At 39.8% G+C, this 15,700-nt stretch overlaps 1 protein-coding gene across 3 annotated transcripts in view; it reads right to left on the bottom strand.

The window, feature by feature from the left end:
- lrrtm4l1 (leucine rich repeat transmembrane neuronal 4 like 1) overlaps window positions 1–15,700 on the bottom strand; it is a 35,199-nt gene that overhangs the window by 2,009 nt on the left and 17,490 nt on the right. The window lies entirely within an intron of this gene.

The raw sequence follows: 15,700 nt of genomic DNA, 5'->3' as shown, positions 1-15,700 counted from the left end.
AACACGTTCAAGTATCTGTGTTTGAACATTTGGGATCAAATAGTTTAAATTCGTAAAAGCGGTTCAATTGAACCTGCTTGACTAAAAATGTTGTCACATTAGTCAGGTTGTTAACAGTAGATATTCTAATTATCCCCACGTCAAAGAATGAGAATAGCAGATGTAATAATATCAAGTTAGTTAAGTTGCAAGTTAATTACATAAGGGACATGGCCACAGTCAGTGGAATGACTTTACTGTGTATAAACGAGCTCTTTACTATCACTTGAAATAGTACATTTCAAAGATTGAAATGTGAGCACGTTCCCATAGGTCAACTGAAATTTCTTGAATAGGTTATTGCAAATTATGTGAGAATTTTCTTATTTTACTCTCATTTAAGCGCCTCGAGCATCGGATTGATCTTTGCACTAGATGATGTAGAATTAAACACAGCTTGCACATCCAAGTCTGCCTCTGAGCAGCTTTGCTGCAAGACCCTCCACTTAGCAACTTAACGTTGGAAAAGAGCCTTTTTGCACCCCGGCAACAGGTAAATCCACATTCCTTTATCAACACAAGTGCTGTGAGTTTTGCCAGGGTAAGCAATTTCTAAAGCTTACAGGATGTGCTCCATAAAGGATCCCAGCTCAACTTTTTGCTCCTCGAGCCAAGATTGCTGTCTGTGTGAAGCAGATCTCTGTGACACGGGGCTTTCAGAGGAGTATGCCCTGAGGACGGCTTTTATTTAAAAGTTATCAAACAGGCTGATAAGCCCTTCGCTCAAGTCTTTATCTCCGTCTCAGGTGGATGTGAGTGAATCAAAGACAGCTTGCTGCACAAATTGTCATCCTTTAGATAATTCCACCGGAGCACAAAACCAGAAACATGTCGCAGGCTGCGTTGTGAACACATGCACAGTGACGTGAACTCTGAAGCAAGCGCAGATGCAAAGAATGAGCCGTGCATTAATCTGACAGAACTGAAAGGATGCAGGAAATCCATCAATATGTCAGCGACACTTAACAAGTTGCACAAATAACCCTATGTACCGTTAATATATGAATGGTCTTATTTAGCATTTGCTCTCACTAGCAAGTTATTCAACATTCGGTTTGATTTTTGAATTGTTTTAACCTCTCCTTTACATGGCGCCTTGTGGATCTGAATCAACCCGGTGAGAGTCAAACGCAGTAACATGGCAGCAAATTGAAAGTAATTTGCCGTCACATCTGTGGCACCTGAATGCATGCAGCGTTCCTCCCAACCCTCGGTGAGCAGGAATGCACTGCCTCTGAGATAATGGCTATAGGGTCGCCTCATTGTGCTTTATTTAATGGTAAAAGCCAACAATTTCACAACAAGAGAACATGAGCAATCATTTCTTTTAATGTCTTCTTTTCTGTAGATTGTTGTCATGAAATATATTGTGCTTTTTTTGCAGTCCCACGCAAATGTGCGCTTCATGTACAAAGCTGAGCTGTTATTTGCAAAAAACATTATGCTTCAGCATGATTTTCTTCAAGTGCTTTGTTAATGAGGAGCACCGGGATTCACTCGACTGCTTGTGACTCTTGAACCTCTCAAACAGCCAGACTTTTGATGGCTTTCGGCCATAAGTTGAAGACAGCACTTTTTTTTGTTTTATGTCACTTGAAAATGAAAGCACGAGAAGGGCTCTGGATTGTCTGTCCCCAGACTCCAGCAGCCCTCATGGCGTCTGCTCGCGGCAGTCGAGACTGACCGCGCCTCGTCCGCGGCGACAAGGAATCTGCTGAGCAGCCAAAAGGAGGTTTTCTCAATTTTGACCCTCTTGCACACTCAGAAGTGAGGCTTTTCAGTGGTAAAAAGGGAACTAAATGCTTTGCTGCCTGTTCTCTGGCATGGATACCTGAGGCACCTTAACTGAACCTGTGGTCTTTCACAACACAGCAACATTTGTAATGTGCCTGAAGATGTGATTGTCTCCCTGTGGCAGCCTTTAAAATAAGTAGTAAGGAGAAGGCAGTTCTCTCGGTTATAGCAAATGTGGGAGTTAGAAAAAGCTGGCAAGGACCCAGGGTGAACTTGGCGGACCTTATGATCAGGGGTCCTTCCCTCCCGACGATGTAGCGTGGCAGCGCCTGGTAGAAGCGTAGCCTTTGGTTATTTACACCGTTCAAGATGTTGGAGAACTTGTGTCACAGAGCCACAACTAGTCCTGCTCTGCCTCAGAGACAAGCCAGGAGCCTCCTTATTAGAGGAGGACTCAGAAAAAGTTGTATTTGCCTCATTATTACATTACATTACATGTCATTTAGCTTTTATCCAAAGCGACGTACAAGCGACGTCATGATCAAATTCCCTCTGTCCTTTGTGGATTGAATGTTCTGTTTATTCTTTTCACTACTGTGTCCTTAAATTATTTTGACATTTCTGGAGTTTGCTTGGTGTTTTGTTGAAGTTCCATATAAAAAATTTTTTAAGGAAAAAGTTCTATGAAAAAATATATAATATAGAATTTAACAGACTTATTTCGAGGTCTCTCATGAATTTAGAAATCTAGATATTCTGTGTGCTTTATTTTTTTTTAATCAATTACATGTTTAACTTTGGATTCAGGTTGGCTTGTAACCAAAACACTTAAGGTGTGTGTTTTTTATTATTATTGAAAATGTTTTCAATTTGAATCTTTCAATTTAAGCTGCATGATCAAGCTGTATTGCCTTCAATCTTTTTTTTAACTAAAATGTGTCAAAGACAAGTTTTAATTAAAATTGGAATGAGATAATGCAATAACTTCAGAAGTTGGGCTCATTCTGAGCGAGACTGCACTGACATTTTCTATGATATATTATGAGACATATTCTTATCCGTTACAATTATTTGGTCAAAAATAGCTCTGTTAAGTTGAAATGTCAAATGAGATCAGACGTAAAAGACTTTTAACACCACAATATAACCTTGTTTACAGTAAATAAAGGTGATAAATCCTTTTAAAGCAGAAAGCCAACTTTTCTGTGCTAAATCTGTGCTAAAAACATGTCAAAACTTTTTATTCTCCTATAAAAACAGGAATTTGTTGAGTGAAAAATAAAAACTGTAACCTTTTCTGGCAAGTCCACTCTGCTTTAAAACCATTCCCTACACAACAAAGAAACAATATCAATCCTAAAAGGGTGTGTGAACGTGACACGCTGCTCCTCTTCTACAGATGCCTTCTAAAGGAAAAACAAACACATCTAAGACTCAAGTTTTGGTCTTTCAAAGAACACAGGTCTCACGTCCAGAGCCGACCTCCAAACATGCCCTCTAACGGCTTCACGTGCTTCTGATTAGAAAGCCGATTAGCATGCTGGAATCATGGAGTAACTAGTTTGCTCTGATTAAGCACAGCTGGAAGTAGCAGACATGTAGCACCCGTTTCACAATCCTGTTCAATAGGCTGTTCTATTCATTCACATCTTTGTCTTTATGTTGGTGTGACGTTTCATGATCCCCAGGCTCCCCTGTTGATGCTCTGATTAACCAAGACCAAGTGATACCTCTGTCTTTACGAGAATAGGTTCACTCTTGTCTGATGTATCGGCTGCTGGTAAAAGAAAGTACGGGCGGAAGGGCCACTGTGAGCAATGGTGTTTGTGGAAGTTGGCTTGGGGTAATTGGGATTGTCTACTTGATAACAAGACAGCTTTGAGTGGAAATAAAAGGTTACCGCTAATGGTCTGACACAATTCTAATTGGGGTGGCAGCAACGCCACAGCATGCCAGTGTATCAGAATCCTAATAATTATGCACCACTTGTATCGAAGTTATTTTTACAAACATTTAGAAGGAGATGTCTGGTCAACATATCAATATAAATAAAATCACACAAATGTAGTGCCCACTGTACTGTATTTGTAAAATGCATGCCCATCTCTGTTTAGATAATATGTGGCCAGATTAACGTGCTAAGAGCATAACTGTACTGGTATAAATACCCTTGACTTAAATTTCCAATGAAAACATTCTTCCAGACACCAATTAAGGAAAACATATGGTAAGCAAAGCGTATCGACATAATAAGACACAAGCAACATTACAATGTGCATGTAATCACTCACTGTACCCTATTGCCTATTGCTAAACCGTTTGGTCTCGATAAAAAATCTTTGGTCTCGAATCAAAAAGTTTTGCGCTCGGATTTTGTACGTAGTGCAAGTGCCCAGTCGATCCACCAATAGAAACTCCTGGTTCATTCAGCCGCGTAAGCCCCGCCCACTACGTGCAAAATCCGAGCACAAAACTTTTTGATTCGGGACCAAAGATTTTTTTTCTGAGACCAAAGGTTTTTGTTTTGAGAGCAAGAACAATAGCTACATAAGCAAAACTAACAAATAATTAATTCTCAGTTTATACATTTTTACTTGCCTACAATGCAAGACATTTTTTGTTTGCATAATAAAGACACAAATCTACCTTCATAAAAATAGGTGTTGATTTACACATACAGTACTGTGCAAAACATTTAGCATGATTCTGTGCAACACAAATGTATTTTTGATATTGTATTATGTCAGTGTGTTGAGTCACCACGGTATTTGACAGTATAATAAATAAGCATGACTGAGCTTAAGTGCTTTTGCGCTCTACACTATCCCCGTCTCAAATGAAACAAAATACATTTTCACAAGGAGGGGGCATATATTTAAGAAGGCCAGTGAGAGTAAGCTTATCTAAAAAAGAGAATCGTTTGAAGTTAAACACAGAGCGATTTTGTGTGTGTGTGCGTCATACGGGATCAAACCGTGGTGTACAGGTAGAGCTTGGAGAACTCCCAGAGGAAATCTGATCTATGGTGTTGTGGCTGGGAGCAAACTGATGACATGTCTAACTGTGTGCGCATGTTTATGTAACACACACACGCATGCTTATCTGTTGCCTTATGATTTATGATGATTGTGATTTATGCAGGTGATGGATGGCCACATTAGAAGCAGCAGGTTCACCCTGCCAAGTCTCTCCCCGCATATTACATGTGGTGCGGGGTGAAAAAAGCAAATAAAACACATGTTATTGTATACATACAGCAAAAAAATAGTTCTAATCCAAGGTATCATACCCATAGTGGTACATCCATTACTCGAGTTATCCCCAAATACACAGCTGCCTTTAAGATCTGCTATTTTATTGTTATGACTCATTTTTTGTTTTCATTAATATCATATAAATAATGGAAAGGCCTTTGGTTTGCATTGCTGGTCAACATGTAGCCTAGCTTAGAACAAAAAGGCTGATAGCAGGTGGTCAACTACGTCGACTGTTCATTGTTTTTGTTCAGGTGTTGAACAACTTTCACAAGATGTTTCATTCCACAAAGCTTCAGGAATCACCTGCTCTGGAAGAATAATGTACCGTACAAGAATGCAGAATTGTTGCAATGAAATGTTGCATCACAGATCCCAGGATATTAAAAAAAAGTACTTCACTTAATGCAGTCAGCAGATACATTTGTTAACTGAGCATATAGAATACTGTACATAGACCACTTCAGTGAGCCGCCTGAGCTGCCTGCCTTGTATGATTTCGTAGGAGTGAGCTCTCCAAGGTGCTGATTTTGCTGCTGAGCGCTGCCCCCGTGCACCACTAGTGTGTAGCTTGCACATGTTTCCTTCATTTATTCAGACAAAGGGATGTTCATCAAAGTACAAAAACTATTTTTTAGTGGCCATAAACTCATTTTAGAAAACATGTTCAGTTGCATATATCATTGATTTTATTTTATTGTTCCATATAGATGTTGATCCAGACCAGGGGTGTCCAAACTATGGCCCGGGGGCCATACATTTTTAATTGGCCAGCATTAAAGTCTAAAAAATAATTGAGTATTTCCACTGTATTGCACTTCTAAGCGTTCCTCTCTGATATTGCATACGGAGACCTACTCTATCTTTCTGAAGTGCGCTGGCTCAGTCGTGGCTCCATGATCAAAGATCAAATATCGACACCCTTTATGGTTGGCAGACCTGGCTTTTTTAGTTGATCTTACTGATCATCTCAACACCTTGAACAAGAGACTACAAGGCAAAGAGCAGCTGGTGCCGCAGCTGTATGCGCACATGAAAGCATTCCATGCAAGGGCTGCATCTCTTCAAGTCACAACTGTGAAACTTCAACGCAGCGCACTTCCCCACGCTGACCGCAATCAAATGCGCGTTTCCAAATGCCAAGCTCTCTGCTAAAATGGGAGAATATGTGTCTGTGATCACATCTCTCGTCATTGACAGGGAAATCACACTGTTTGCGGTTCCGTTTTCACCGGATGCAGAAGAAGTGGAGGAGAGTCTGCAATTAGAACTGATCGAAATTCAGTGTGATGATTCTCTGAAGAATCCGCATTCGCTTCTCTCCCTTCCTTACTTCTGCCGGAGGTTGGAAAAGGCCAAGTTTCCTCAGATGAGACGGCACGCAAATGAATGATGAGCCTGTTCGGCTCAACATCTGTGAGCAGACATTCTCTCTGTTAACGCTGATCAAAAGCAGACTGAGAACCAGAATGACCGACAGCATCTCCATGACGTCCTTCGCATCCTTCGCACTACCACACTCACTCCTGACCAGCCAGCTGTCCTTCGGACCATCACTGCTCCCATGAGCGCAACATTCTTCCCGGGGGGAGTTAAAAATATGAGCGCAGTTTTCATTCGTCAATAATTTCAGTCAATTAAAGTTGATGACAATTTTTTAACAAACGGTAGTAGATGTGTTAACAATCCCACAAAGGTTCTGTTAATTTTTAGAAAATAATTTCAGACATGCTGGCACTAGAAATCCGGTAATCTACAAAGAGTTTAGATGTGAATATCTGTAATCTCCCATGTTTTTCACTTTCAAAATACAGTCAATAGAAAGAGGAAAGTGGATCTTTCCAAACTAGATATGCGTTATCTAACATTAACCTATTTCACCACCATTTTGTTTAGAAGTAATCTGCAACATACATTAACATTAACAATACAGTTAATATGTTCGACCACTAATTCAAAACATTCAAGTCCTTTTAATTGATTCTTGTGCATCCTATTCCATTTTTGGCCGACTAGCTGATAAGTGATCAGAAACAAATCAAACTCCATCAGCCACAGCCATCCAAATCCCACATGGTGTACACACACTGCCATTTCCTAAAGGCAAGGCGATGCAATTTACAAAATGAGTGGGTCTGACGAACCGTTTCCTCTGATGCTTTGGAAGGCATCCTAACCAACACATTCTCCCTCCTTGCACTTTACATTGTAAGGCTGTAGGCCAGAAATCAATCATCAACATCATGTTTTGTGTTAAATATAAGTGTTTAATTCAACCAATGCCTTTGTTTCATAACTTATGTATGTAGGTATGTCCGTTGCATTCATTTACATAAAAATACGTGGGTCCAAGTATGTGTTTGTCTGACAAATCCGTCCACCCATACCTCCTCTCTAAGTGGACATTCCCCCTGTCTGTATACGGTTTCAGTTGCTCTGACTTACTAAAGCTGACCCACTGGGGCTTGAACGCCCTGTGAATATCACACAACACGAGCGGGAACGGTTTGTTCTAACAGGCATCACCACTCACAGTCGTATGCCCTAAAGAGAATGGACGACCATCTGATCTGAACTCCCCACTCTGCAGGATTTACACCGGAAGGTGCAGAACCAGCACTTGCAGGATTATGAAGGATGCTCACCACCATATTGATATACTATTGCAGGTTCTACCCTCGGGCTAATGTCTTAGTAACCATCACAGACAGACACAGGATGAAATCAGGCTTCTGAACTGTCCTCTGTATACCCTTGGCCTCTTTTAGCTCATACTAATTGCCGAATCCATTGCATTGCCTTTGCTGAAATTACGCTTAAGCTGTAATGCAATACAATGAATTTAAGTATATAAATAAGCATAATCATTATTTTTCCTAGTGGACAGTATTGGACAGGGCATTTTAGTTTATAGTGTATACATTGTATATGTTTTCAATATTTTATTTTTACTATGCAAAGCTCATGCTCAAGTAAAAAAAATACAGAACGCTGTAGATAAAGTAAGGAAGGAAAATTGGCAGGGTCACATTTTAATACTATAATATCTTACCAATGAGGTCCTAGTCACAGAGTAAATTGACCCACCATTGTCATTGATCAAATTCACACTTGGTCTCTCCAATCTCTATTAACAGGCAACAGTACATTGGCATTGCACACATTATTGTTCCTGTTTGTAGTCTGATTCGTGGTGATCAATCACAGTCCAGCAGGCTTTGGCTGATTGTGGGCAAATCTTTCTGTGTGGACAGCGATGGAGGTGGATTGAAATGGCTGAAATGCATTCTGGGAACCCACCGGCTATTATCTGACGGTGATTTATGTTTTTAGTGGTTTAAAAATGATTTGTAAATTGGCTACTTTTGCAACCATCTGGTTGTACACGGCGTCTCCAACTCCAATCCAGCATCTCCAGTTCCTAATCGGACTGTAACCAATGTGTTGTCCGCTGGCTACATCAGAAGCCCATGAAATACAGCACCTTAACCCCACCGGGCTGTGCATCCTCATACTGATGTGATCCGATGTTATCTCATGCATCTTGGATAACATTTTAATTGACTCATGGTTTGAGACTGATTGAAATCTTATGACAAGTTTTGAATGTATCCAAATGGAGAGACTGATGCATCTTAAATATTATGCAATTACTACCAGTCTCTTTTACAGTAAACTAGTATTATCAAAATAACATGAAATAGCCCCCGGCAAGTTGAGTCACCCAATCATACAGAAGTTGCCCTGAGCTGGTGTCTTTAAAAAGAGTGGTGACTCGGTATGGAATGAGAGGAGATCAGGCTCAGCGTGATCGGTGCCTCATCCAGTTGTTTTTTGTTTTAAAAGAGGGTGAAGCGTTACTCATGCACTTCCACACCCCCAAAGCTAAATCTGTTTTTTTTATCCAATAGGCATCTATGAAAGATTTCCATCGGTATGATAAAGATCAGGTCCAGAAAGTAACAATTATTTCATGAAACTGTAAAGCTTTTGGAGGGTGTATAGTTCAATGGATGTACCACTGTAGCTCAGAAATAGATGTCCCTATTAATGCTTTGTCTAAGTGAAGGGCTACGGCTTTCACGGCTTGGATGCCTACAAGAAATCATACATCTAAATTAAAATGCATACACATATACACAAACACATCTTTAGGCTCCTCTTCCTCTAGATTCTAGTCTTCCGGCCAAAAGGACGAGCATATTTATTTAAGTGTTTTAGTTCAGCCCGAGGAATTAATTGGCCTTATTTCAGAGAGAACCCTGTCCTGTCAAGCTGAGCCAGTATGGAAAAAAAGTTTGTAGCTGTGTTTGATGTCTGGAAACTACAAGTCATAGGAATTCTTTTGTCTTCCTATCCTTTATTAAAAATTCTTCAACTTGTTCACATGTACCAATTCAGCTGAGACTGATCTTAAAGGAGACGTTTTTTAAAATAATTTCGTTCTCTTCCCACTAGACTGACTGTTGACACTTGCCAGAGGGGGCAATTGTGCAGTTTGCATTCATTCTGCAACTGACAGTGAAGGTGTCATACTATTAAAAAGTAGTAAGCATAATGTGGCATTTAACAGAGTATGTAAATGATGTCACGATCTTGGTTCTGATATTTTGAACTGTAATGGAAACACTATCAGTGCCAGCGACCAATTCCAATTTATTCAAAATGTAAAAGGATAGAAATTGAACGTGAAAATGAGTTAAAAGGAAATGCACAGACTCCCTCAAGAACTGGGGTAATTTAAAAATGAATTCAACTAGAAAGATAATATGTAATATGAAGTTAAAGTAGTTTTTAATACAGGTGCGAGCACTAATTTGTTGCTTTAGCATAATATCACCTTGTGTTAAAAGCTTTCTTGAATCATTAGTTTTTACAAGAGTGAATTAAAGGATAGATATACATAAATTTGGTAAAAATTGTGTGAAAAACACGAAAAATGAAAGGCCACAAATAATCAGGGCTGGTTGACTGCATACTTGTCAACAGTCTCCGGACTGAGGATGCTTCATCACAGATACACTGAATACCAAGCAGTTTAGTAACAAGTTTCACAGTCAGACAGTTCAAGGCGGCTTCATCTACTGTCAAGTAGGATGCCAACTGGTATTTCATTGGAGTAAAACTGACCAATACTTTTGAAAGTTAATTTGAATCTAATATGGTCAAGCATAATTTCACTGAGGTCTATTTGTAATTCATAAGTAGCATACAAAGAATTGAGTTTTTTTGAGAGAGGGACCTAAACTTTCTCCCCACATTTATTTCCCCCTACGTTGGCATCAACTTTAAGTTTTTCAAACATTAGAACTTAGCAGAAAAAGCATATTTAGATGTAATTACTCTGTGGTCTCTGCGGGTGGTTGCCTGATTCTAGCAAAACGAACATGCCCATAGGGCACCACCATTCAGAAATATGTGATCTCCACAAAGTTATCGGCTCCCTTCTGAGAACAACACTTTAATAATTCAAACATTTTGCTGAGTAGGAGCCGGACTCTTGTGAAATTAAAATAAATGTGAAAGTACTGCAATAGCAGCAACAAATAAATCAAGACAGGCCAGCCTTATGTAATATAGAAAGCGTCTAATATGATTCTGATAATACATGCAACGTACAATGAGGCTCTCCAAAGGGAAAGAACGGCGATGTATTCCCTGTATTAAAACTCTCTCACTTCAGCTGAACAGGCATGTGGTGTTTTAGTTTAGTAGTTTTTAACTAAAAGGTTACCAAAAAAAACTATGCTAATTCAACAACTAGTAACAAAGGGGTTGTATTACCAAATTCTTTTCACATTAATAGGGCTCGTCGAGCCAATTATGTACTTTATACTATTCACCTCAGTTTTCCTTGTTATCCATGTTTGACACTCTCCGTGTGTCCCTCTTGTTTCGGCGCCGTGACTTCCTGAGCTGGGAGGACATGCGGACCATTTCTTGCAGGCTTTATTCTTCCCTTATCCTCTGAACTATGGAATAAAACTGCAATCTAGTGATCAAAGGGGCTACAAGCAGACGTTGAATAAGGAAAATGGGTAAATGGGCGAGTATTTTGTATTCCTTGTGGGAGTAAAATGACCCAAATGTAATAATAAGTAATAATCCCGTGGTTTTGAAACAGAGCAGGACAGACCTACTTATGTTCTCTTCCATCATACAAGACAAAGATTGTTTCAGATGCTAATCACATAATTGCAATGTTCCTTTTGTTGCATCTTATTCCGTATCTTTCTATTCCCCGGTATAGTAATACAGTTGTCAGTCTCAACTAACTCAATCCCTACTTTGTGAGCTGTGAAGTTGTATGCACTTTGAAAAGAGGCCGTGAGTGTGCGTAGGCACGGAGTGTTGTTCACTTTAATTACACTTACACTTTTCAGTGGAGTAGTGTCATGATACTGCTAGTTACATATCCCCTCACAGCACCGGCACATTATACAGACGCTTATGTGTTCATGCCAGTGAACTGTGGCAGAAGGAGACTATTGTGGGTTTTAGAAAGAACAAGTGAAGGTGAGTGGGTTAATAGTGCTGTCAGAGGACGAGCCACGCGGGGGCCGTGGAAGCCCCTGGCAAGAGGGGAAAGGAGGGTGAAATTACATTTGGGGAAAAAAAGGGGGCCATGGATGTGGTGCCTTTTTCTTTATATGGTTACGCTGAGCCTTGCTTCGCTTTTCAGGAAATAAATAGACACTGTTTCAAAACTATGCTGTAGAATCTCCTCTTTCTGTGTTTGTGATATCCAGTAAAACATGAGATCCCTATTTGTCTTTGCTGCAGGGCCGAGCCAAGCTCCAGATGCTTCTAATAATACACGGCTCATTGGGGTTTGGGAGTACGTGTGACTGTATTTCTGCATGTGCAATAGGAAGGGGGAGGGGGGGGGTTCTAGGGCAGAAAGAGCCACGTCTACAACATTTCAACACATGCATCATCATCCAGTACTGCCTCTGCAGGGAGACGTTTTTTTAAAGGATGACCCGGCAATCGAGGGAAGAGGGCATGAAATTGCCCCTCTGAGATATCTAACAGGCAGTTGCCCTAAATAATTGGAAATCAATTATTCTCACCAAGAGGTTGGCCGGCATTGTCGTCCGAGCAGCTGTTTATTCACCAAATGATGATAAAACAAGGTTATTTTATGTTACGTCGAGCATAAAAACACTCAAGCCACGCGGACACAAACATGCGTCTTGCCCTAATTAGCCCCCTGTTTCCTTTAAGAGCAGCATTTTCATTTCACGGTCACTGCACTTAAAGAAACAATGCTTTTAATATTAACTGTAAAATATGATTAATAATGCAGTCTTTTAAAGCTCTATCATGGTTGATCAAGAATATGATGAATTTAATAATTAAAGGACATCAAATATTTTATGATGCACACATTCAAAGCTGCTGCCTCTCGCCTGGAAGGGATCATTTGTGTTTAGTGTGTGTGTGTGTGTGTGCGTGCGAGGGTAGCAGTGGTCGACTGGGAGCGGAGAACAAACGCCTTAACCAGCCTGCGAGATGTACTGTATATTAATTGCAGCTCGCTCCGTGGTAAACGCCCGCTGCATTTAAGCTCTTCATGGTTCCTTAAAACTGATGAAGTAAAAGCGAGAGGGGACCCGTTAAATAAAAGTGTGCTTCTGAATGTTTTTAGGGCGGAAGGCATATGGAGTTAAACGGAACTGGAGGGGAAATTAGCTAGGGGACATGCAAAGTGAGTGTTGTGACATCCTTCTCTCTTCAAAGCTGTCTGAGGGGAGGAAGCGTGCAGTCGCAGTATCTCCAAGAGGAAGGGAGTGCTTGAGGAGAAGACCGGAGGGAGATGGTGAACTGGCTAATCTATTTTTTACCGGTGCTGCTTTGTGTGATTGTTTTTGGAAGAACATCATATTTATTCGATTTAATATATCTCCATTTCAGACCTCTCGGCGTTTTCAATGCGGTAGTCCAATTCACGACATCAGTCATGAATGAGATAAATTATTATTCGGGATGGGTATTGCTAGGATTCCATCAATACTACTATTGATGCATGTGCTCATGATCAATATTAACAATTACCTGTAATCTCATAAATACTCCTCCTAAATTCAAAAGGGATTGGAAGTAGAGTGAATTAGAGTTTTAGATTAATGGATTAGCTGTAGCCTGGATGGAAGAAAATAATTCCAAAAAAATATAGTGAATTTTGTCCTATTAGGTCACAAGTTACCCCCCCTGTTCTCTGACTATAACCAAATAGATATATTTGTAAGGTATCCTATTCTTTCTAACCCAAACTAGGTGTCTACTACCTTACAACTACTCAACCACATTGAACACTTATATGAGGAGGGGACCTCGCCCATTGTTTCATGGACTAAATGAATATAAAGCTATTCCATAATCCGAGAGTGAAATGCAGTCTTTTTAATACAAACCACACACGATGGGCTTGTTTTTTTAGGAGAAAATCTTCTATCTTTGAACATAACAATGTGTTTTTCTGTGTAATTGTAGGTGAAATTCAGTCAGACATAATTGAAGAAGTCAAGAATACTATTCCATGACATGATTTCTTTAGACAAATCCCAACGGAGCCATGACTTTTTGAAGACATTTCTGTCTGAAAACAAAACTAAATATTTAACTACTAACCGGGTTTATCAGTTTATACAGAGGGTCCCAATGTGTTTCATCAGCTCAAGACTTTTCATACAAACAAAGTGAAGCTCATACTGTCTAGTTATACAACTTCGTAACAGTAAGTGTATTTAGCATATTTTAAAGCTCCTAAACATGGATTAATGTTATTTTCACTAGTTTTCACTTTGGATTTGGCTTTTGCTTTGGAGATGAACTACCTTATGAAATTCTTGATAATCTTGATTCTGAAATAAACAAGACAACTTTCTCTCTTTCATGAATCAACTTTTCCCTCACCCACACGTATAAAAGCACCACTAACTATGTAATAAACAATTAAAATTGTGGCTCTGCTAAATTGAAAGCTACACTTTAATATTGAATTACTCTTTCAGCCCGAGCAGATTTAACCAGCTTTTAATTATCAGATGGTATTAGTGTCAAAGCTGATGGCCTTGAAGTCTCTTTGTTATTAATTTTTTCAAACTTCTCAAGTGTCTTTCTCCAAGTGGAGACCCTTTTGTGAGATATCCTGACTTGCTCCTACTCAGAAGACCTTCTGAATTTCCCATTCAAAGGCTTACATTTACATTTTTACAACATGATGAATATGTGGTAAATGGATTCTGGTGATCTGACTATAGCTGCATCCGACGCTTGAGTGGTGCGAAAGACCAAATCAGCCGGAGTTGATACCCTTTCTGGTTTTGAGGGGGCTTTTTAGTTTGGAGCATCCATCCTATAGTGAAACACACAGTGCTCTGTTCAAACTCTTTTCCTGCTGGGCTCTGATAGCATTCAATGCCGGTCTTGACAATACCTCATTGAATCCTCCATCAGGGGGAATGTTGTGTGTTACCTTTTGTTCTTCCACATTGCCATCCACAGAGGCTGCTGGCTCTGCACGGGCCCATAATGGAAAGCACCGTCGGCTGGGCTGGCCAGCAAGATGTCCCTTTCATCAAACTAAACTCAGCTTACATCCGCTTTCAATTATAGAAACGCCTGTAATAAGGAACAGTGCAGAGCCCACCCAGCAACAAACTACTGTCGACACCTGTCAGTGATGTTGAAAAGAAAAGATTGTTTTTGAGTTGAGGAGATTTGGATTATGGTTATTTAGAGAGAGATAATACAATCACGCTGATTGCTGCAGAGATACTTGCAGTGCTGGAGGCGTGAATCTGAACTTGATTCAGAGACCAGCATCTTTTGTTTTGTACCATGATGCAGTCAAGCTGCATATTGACTCAGAAACATGACTAATACAGCATGTTTCAGCCGGGCCCAAAATAAATTGTTTTTTCATAGTTAGTTAGATTTTCTCATTCAAGTCAATTCATAATCGAGCACGGCAACAGTTTCACAATGATTATACGTAAACATGTGGGTGTATTTACCTGCTGTTTAAAAATACATCATCAAGGTATTGTTTCCCTCTTCTTAGCTAACTTTCACATATCAAGCAAAATGGGAAGGATGAGGAAATTAGTAAAAAACAATTTTGTAGCTGTCAAACTCTCCGTCTGAACACGGTACACAAGCAGAAATCCCCATAACTGCAAGGAGCTTGAGAACATTTTTATAGTCGATACAAAGTGATAAAGGCTGGATCTGCTCCATTGTTACTATCATGCGTTTCATGACTTCTAAAAAGTCTGTTGACAAGTGTTATGCAAATCATTTTCATGTTGCCATTTGTTCAATTTTTGAGCCTTCACTCTAACTCTAATGCTTTTACTCTAATACATTTAGAGCCCAGAATACAGAATATGCAGATTTAAGACCTCACACATTAAATCCCAGTCAAAACTCTGTGCTAAATTCCTGCAACTGAGGTGCTAACATACCCCATGGTGTCAGTTTTCTCTCATTCAACATTTGACCATCAAAATATTTAGAGAAATGTTGTTTCATTGGGTCATGTGCCTGTAATTACGTTGGTTCAGGAAAATACTCCATATCATAACAGACCCACATTTAAGACATATCATAAACTTTGGGATTACTGAAGTGCCTCTTCTCTGCATAATACCATTAATCTCCCCACA

The sequence above is a fragment of the Pungitius pungitius genome, chromosome 18, assembly GCF_949316345.1.
Source record: "Pungitius pungitius chromosome 18, fPunPun2.1, whole genome shotgun sequence".
In the NCBI taxonomy this organism is placed as follows: Eukaryota; Metazoa; Chordata; class Actinopteri; order Perciformes; family Gasterosteidae; genus Pungitius; species Pungitius pungitius.
This window is presented reverse-complemented; position numbering and strand designations above follow the sequence as displayed.